This window comes from Rana temporaria, chromosome 3, assembly GCF_905171775.1.
Source record: "Rana temporaria chromosome 3, aRanTem1.1, whole genome shotgun sequence".
NCBI classification, from domain to species: Eukaryota; Metazoa; Chordata; class Amphibia; order Anura; family Ranidae; genus Rana; species Rana temporaria.
The window spans coordinates 56292604-56299830 of record NC_053491.1 but is presented as its reverse complement, the minus strand read 5'-3'; the positions used below and the strand labels follow the sequence as shown (position 1 = coordinate 56299830).

At 49.3% G+C, this 7227-nt stretch overlaps 1 pseudogene; it reads left to right on the top strand.

The window, feature by feature from the left end:
- Positions 1 to 6859: 6859 nt before the first annotated feature.
- LOC120933859 lies at positions 6860 to 6978 on the top strand (annotated as a pseudogene).
- The last annotated feature ends 249 nt before the right edge of the window (positions 6979 to 7227 follow it).

Sequence of the window (7227 nt, the reverse complement as noted above, 5' to 3'; positions counted from 1 at the left end):
TTTACAATCACTTTAACACTATACGTAGATCTTCAGCTGGCACCAGTGCCTATCCTCCTCCCTCCATTCAGAGTAGCTTGGCATAGCTGAGTTGAGGAGCGCTTTACAGTTCCCTTCGTTTTTATGCCACGAAGACTGATCGATCACTTGTCCATGTCAAGCTCCGCTCTATTGTGAAGAGCCTTACTTTTTTGCTTTACTGAAGTTTTAAGTATCATTATTGAGCAAAAAAAATAATAACAATGTTTATTATCTTTTTAAATGCATTGCACCACCTAATTATAGCTAACTGTATCCAGGGCAATAAAAACTGTACACTAATGATATTTCTTGACTGCAGCACTGCATTGTGCTTATAGTGAAATGCCCGTTCGTTTTACCTGGAGGCACAATATGTGAAAACCTCTGTTGTACTGCCCAGCTGTCATGTGCAATGGCATAACGCAGAGGGGAAAAATAGAACAAAGGAAATCATAATTTCAGAACATCCAGCACCTATAGCGCAGTGTCTAACCTCCACTCCTATCACTGTTCTAGGAAGCATACTATTCTGAAGCTGGTGTCTTGAGTATGCTTGGCAGGTGGCTAAAGCTTGCCAAGTGCCTTCTTTTGGAAATCGTGAAGCTAACAAACTTGCAGCTGGACAAAAAATTTCCTGCAGCTAACTGGAGATGCCTATTTAACCACTTCAGCCCCGGAGGATTTGGCTGCCCAATTACCGGGCCATTTTTTTTTTTTGCGATTTGGCACTGCGTTGCTTTAACTGACAATTGCGCGGTCGTGCGACGTGGCTTCCAAACACAATTGGCATCCTTGTTTTCCCACAAATACAGCTTTCTTTTGGTGGTATTTGACCACCTCTGCGGTTTTTATTTTTTGCACTATAAACAAAAAAAGAGCGACAATTTTGAAAAAAAAGGCAATATTTTTTGCTTTAATAAATATCCCAAATAATATATATATAAAAAAAAGATTTTTTTCCCTCAGTTTAGGCCGATACGTATTCTTCTGCATATTTTTGGTAAAAAAAATGCAATTAGCGCATATTGATTGGTTTGCAGAAAAGTTATAGCGTCTACAAAATAGGGGGTAGTTTTATGGCATTTTTATTATAATTATTTTTTTTACTAGTTATGGCGGCGATCTGCGTTTTTTTTTTTTTTTCGGGACTGCGACATTATGGTGGACACGTTGGACACTTTTGATGCTATTTTGGGACCATTGTCATTTATACAGCGATCAGTGCTAAAAAAAATGCACGGATTACGTGTAAATGACACTGGCAGGGAAGGGATTAACCACTAGGGGGCGAGGAAGGGGTTGTGTGTCCTAGGGAGTGATTCCAAATCTCTGGGGACTGGGCTACCTGTAACAGGACATTGATCACTGCTCACGATGACAGGCAGCAGTAGATCACTGTCCTGTCACAAGGCAGATCAGGGAAATGCCTTTATTTACCCAGGCATCCCCCTCTTCTGCAGCTCTGTGACATGATCGTGGGACACCGGCAGAGTACACAGGTCCCGCGGGCACAGTCACTGAGCCCGTGGCAGGGGCCGGCTTTGCGCAGCCGTGCCATTCTGCCGACGTATATATATGTGCAGGAAGCGGTCGGCAAGCAGCTAAAGTCCAGTGTGGGGGCTAAGAGATAGGCTGCAGAGCTACAGTGTTACATAGTGGTGGTACCTATTGGCTTCATAGTGTGAAATGGGTCTGTAAATCACAAAAATGGCTGAACAGATCTACAGCTATTTAGAGAGGTAAAACTGATCACATGTATTTGGCTGAAGCTCCCCTTTAGCTTACCAGTATGTATTTGGATTCTGAGAGGAAATAGGGAAGCCTACTGTGACAATCACTCAGACTCAGTGGCGGCTGGTGCTCAAAATTTTTAGGGGGGCGCAAGCTAAAAAAGAAAAAAAATTCAGCCTCACTGTGCCCATCAAATGCAGTGACTGTGCCATCAATTGTGCTATCAACTGTGCCATCAATTGTCACCACTGTGCCATGCCATCAAACGCAGCCACTGTGCCATGCCATCAAACGCAGCCACTGTGCCATCAATTGTCACCACTGTGCCATGCCATCAAACGTAGCCACTGTGCCATCAATTATCACCACTGTGCCATGCCATCAAATGCAGTCACTATGGCCGTCTTCGAGGCTGGCCGCTGCTATCTTCTTGCAGCTCTTTTACTAGCAGCGGCCAGCCCGCTCTTCCTCGTCGCCTTCTGCCTTCTTCCTTCTTCCGATGTTGCCACATCGCTCCCTCCCGCTGTAATGCCGGGTGTGCGGTGCGCGATGATTTATATAGGCCTCTTATGACGTCACAGTCCCAGCATGCTCCGGGAGCTGATGTCACCACCCGGAGCATGCTGGGACTGTGAAGAAGGCAGAAGGCGACGAGGAAGAGCGGGCTGGCCGCTGCTAGTAAAAGAGCTGCAAGAAGATAGCAGCGGCCAGCCCCAAAGACGGCACCGGAGAGCGGGAGAAGAACCCCGAAGGTAGAAGAAGACCCCCGGAGAGCGGAGAAGACCCCTGGAGCTGGCTAATAAATTATTTTAAAAACCTGTGTTGTGTTTTTATTTTTTGGACACTTTTCCTCCCGGGGGAATGGGTAGGGGTACGATGTACCCCATACTCATTCACGTAGGGTGGGGGGCCGGGATCTGGTGACCCCCTTATTAAAGGGGGCTCCCAGATTCCGATGAGCCCCCCGCCCGCAGGCCCTGACAACCAACGGCCAGGGTTGTCGGGAAGAGACCCTTGTCCCCATCAACATGGGAACAAGGTGCCATGTTGAGGGCATGCGGCCTCGTACGGCTCAGGAGGGGGGGGGGGCGCTCGCTCGTCCCCACCCCCATTTCTGACCAACCGGGCGGCTTGCTCGGATAAGGGTCTGGTATGGATTTTGGGGGAACCCCCACGCCTTTTTTTTTCAGCGTAGGTGTTCCCCTTGAAATCCATACCAGACCGAAGGGTCTGGCATCATCCTGGGGGGGAACCTCACGCAGTGGACTCCTGGAAGTGGGTGCAAATACCTGTCGTAGACAGGTATCTGCACCCCCTCCCCCCTGAAAGGTGTCAAATGTGACACCGGAGGGGGGGGGGGGTTCCGATGAGTGAAAGTTCCACTTGGAGGAGCTCCGCTTTGAAGCGGTAGTAAACCACTGCAGAATAATAATAAATAAATAAAAAATAAGACAATGGCATAATATGCTAGTAAACATCAAATACTAGCACATTATGAAATACTTACCTTAAAATGAAGCCTTTCCAGAGGCACGTTGTCACCACTGAGAGGGCTAACATCTTCTCCTGGTCTTTCTTTCAGGTGTTAGTGGCCAGAGCTGCGATATCACTTCTACGCATGCGCCCAGGAGCCCTTGGTTCCAACAAGAAGCTCTGAAGGCACGGTATGCTGGACCTTCAGAGTGTATGCACCAGTGACGTCAGCGGAAGCATCCAGGCCAGTGAGCCAATGAGGAGAGAGCGGGGCGCAGGGCCAAACAGCGTCTCTATGTGTCTTATGAATACATAGCGTGGGGCTCGGGAACAAACATGCACCAGTGCCCCATAGCAAGTGGCTTGTTACTGGGAGCACTGATGAATGGGGTGGAGCCAGAAGCGCTGGCAGGGGACCCAAGAAGAAGTGGATTGGAGCTTCTCTGTTCAAAAGCATTACACAGAGCAGGTAGGTATGACTTTTTTTTTTTTTAAACAAACCTTTAATATCACTTTAATTGAACAAGCTGAAGTTAGAAGCTGATTGGCTACCATGCACAGCTGCACCAGATTCTGGGTGCACTCGTTTTTATAAATCTCCCCCATAGTGTAAGTTAAAGTGGTAGTAAACCCAAAAGCACACATTTATTATATTGTGGGTTACCAATTTAGATGTGATGGCGGCATTAGGTTTCTTTTTTAGGCATTCTTTCCTTTATTTTCGCTTGGTGATCTGGCCAGTAAGTCTGTTGTTTTTCAACAGAACAAGCTAAATTTGCTAGTGCATATAACATTCCACTCCCCCCAGACTGACAATGCTGCTGTCTTCTGTGCCCCTTCATCCAGAGTGGTGTCTGATACAGGAGGTGTGTAACTGGCCAGATCACCAAGTGAAAACAATGCGGTTAAAAGCTTTAAAAAAGAGAACTGATGCAGCCAACACATAATGATTAGTAAACTGCAATATATTACATTTTTGGGGGTTTAGTATGCTTTAAAGGAGAACAGCCAAAGCTTGTTTGGCTGTACTTCCCCTGTGTATCATAGGTATGCAGTTCGTTCTGCACTCCTGTGACCTGGCTAATGTTACAGAGCCAGTCCAGGCTTGGGAAAGATTACGACCATATAGTGGGGATCCTCCCAGATCCCTGGACCGGCACCTTGCTCAGGCTCTCGCGAGCCGCTGAGAGGCTGAGCCATCTGCTCCTGCCCCCTCCTCAGCCCAGCGCTCCAGTGAACGTGGGGGTGGCAGAGCAGAAAGCCGATGACTGACAGTCACCAGCTCTCTGCTCATGAAGCTCTGAGAACTGAGCGATCAGCTGTGTTTGATTGCTCAGTTCTAACCCTTAGACGTGGCAGGGAACAGTAACTACTTAAAAAAAAAAAAAAAAGCCAAACTTCTTTCTCTTATCGTCCATGGACGGACACAGCACCTTAAATCTTGACAAGTGGGTTATGTTCCGTTTACAGGACAGGACTAGGCAGAAACATGTTAGATAATTAAATACATGTTACTTTAACAGAGTTGAACAGCCCCACCCAGGGGGCGTTCCTCCAGACATAACCCTCTTCCCTGCAGCCTCAGTTTTATTCTGCCTAGCAAAGAAGGACGTATGGCTCCCTTTTGGGCCCAGCGCCCTGAGGAGAAATTTTATTTTATTTTAATTTTTTCTTGAAGAATTGTATTTGAACTGTCGGCTGAGAGACAGGCTGGACAATATAGATCCTTGTAGTCTACTCAGTCCGACCAGTGAGCGTGAGCACACCTTTGCAAAGAGGCTGGGTCTGCCACAACATGCCCCATGACTTCTGGGGTGGCCGGTGAGCTTTCCGCTCCGAGGTCCACATATGACTGGGCTGTAGTGTTGTCTCACTCACAGTGGAACGGGCCGACCAGCTACCTCCATTGCGGTTGTAGGTCTGTCAGGAATGCGTCAGCCAGTCTTTGCTTGGACGGGTAAGTACAGTCCCTCCCGCTCAAGTGGGTTGCTACGGCTGGGCATTCCTGGGGTTCGGAGGTCCTCTTATCCTCCCTTCCCTGCTCCTTTTCCCTCTGCTGCATTGCTAACATTTCCGCTGTCGGGGGGGCCTTCCTGAGGGAACTGTGGTGCGTCTGGCCTGCGTTTTTTTGTACTAGGGGTACTTTCCCTGTGTGGGTTTTTTTCATTTTTAAGCCCTGAGAGGCTTTCTCTGTTTAAATGCAGCATTTTGGTGGCGCTGGCGAAATTTTTTGGGTGGTTTTCAATTGCATTGAAAACTCCCATTGGCGGCCTTTTTGTCCTAGCCATGCTATGGCACAGCTTACATTGCGGTCGGCCATTTTCCTGTGGCCGCGCTCTGAATGCTCGGCGGCCATCTTTCAGGAGTCCTGGCCCCTAGTGCTGAATCCTACGACACGCACAGGTCTCTTCAGATGCCTCACAAGATACCTCACGTTCTTTTGCTCTCCACATGCTGTGTACTGAGGGCGGCCGGCAGCGCTGGGCAGTCTCCTCCTGTGGTGAGTCCCCTGGTCAGCACAGCAAGAGGGTGGGGTTGTCTACCTTGAATAGGCCTAGGAGCTTCCGTTTTGGAGTCAGTATCTGGGTTCCTTCCCCAACATGCTTATGGTGGCAGCAGGTGTTATCCACCGAACAGATTTCTTCCCTCGTGTCTCCCGGCTCGTCGGTCTGCCTTGGGGCAGTGTGTGACTTGCTAAGCTGCGGGGTAATTTTACCCTTCCTGCAGGACTAGAGGTTTGAGGGATTCTATCCAAATCTGTTCTCGGTCCCAAAGATGGACGGGGTCCGTCCGATTTTGGGCTTCAAGGGCCTAAAATGCTATTTGTGAACGATGGGTAGTTCCGCACGGAATCCATTCGTTTGGTAGCTGCGCTCCATCCGGGGGACTTTCTGGCGTCCTTGGACATCAAGGACGCATACATGCATGTCCCATTTTGCGCAAATCACAGAGGTTTCTGTGCTTCGCGATTGGGGAGGCCCACTGTCAGTTTGTGGCCCTTCCTTTTGATCTGGCGTCAGCACCAAGGGTTTTCACCAAGGAGCTCGCACTTATCCTAGCTTTGTTGGGACAGCAAGGCTTTGCCATCGTGGGCTACTTAGATGACTTTCTAACTCAGAATTAGTGGATGTGTCTGTAGCCATTCAGACCCTCCGAGAATTTAGGTGGATGTTAAACATTTGGAGTCGGTCCTGGTTCCGACTCAGCGTTGGAGTACCTAGGGTTGTTCCGGACTCCTAGGTGGCGAAGGTCTTTCTTCCCCTGGAGAAATGGCAGACTCTTCAGTCTGCGGTGAAGGTATTGGCATCACACAATCGGTCTTCTCTCCGTTTGCATGCAAATTCTGGGCCTGTGGGTAGCCTCCTTCGAGGCGGTACCGTATGCCCAGTTTCACACTCGTGTTTTCCACAGGGAAATACTGTTCGAGTGGTACAAATCTTTGTCTTTGAATCATCAGATTCAGGTGCGCCACCTAGTCAGAGTCTCTCTGAATTGATGGCTAAGATCCCCGACTCTTCGGTCTGGGAAGTAGTTTCTTCCTTCCAGTAGACAGTGATTACAACGGACGCCAGCCTCACGGGTTATGGGGGCACCTGGGAGGTCCAGTCGGCCCAGAGTCGCTGGACTTTTGTGGGCCTACGGCCACGCTTCCCTGTATGCGCCCGCTCTCCTCTGATCTCGGTAGCTACCCAGGGTTGGGCCTGGTTAGTACTTGGATGGGAGACCGCCTGGGAATACCAGGTGCTGTAGACTCTGTCTACCGTTCATTGTCCTAGTACTTTGGACGATCAGGCTATGCCTCTCCTCGTGGTCGAGGAGGTTGCAAGGTCATCCGATCTGGATTCAGCCAGACAACGCCACGGCCGTGGTTTCGGTCTACCATCAGGTGGACTACTGGAGTCGCCAGATGCTGGACCAGGGCGACTGGTCTTGGTACTTGGAGTCAACTCCCTTGCAGGAGGTGAGTCTCACAGGTTGGCCTCGGCATCCTTGGTACGCCGA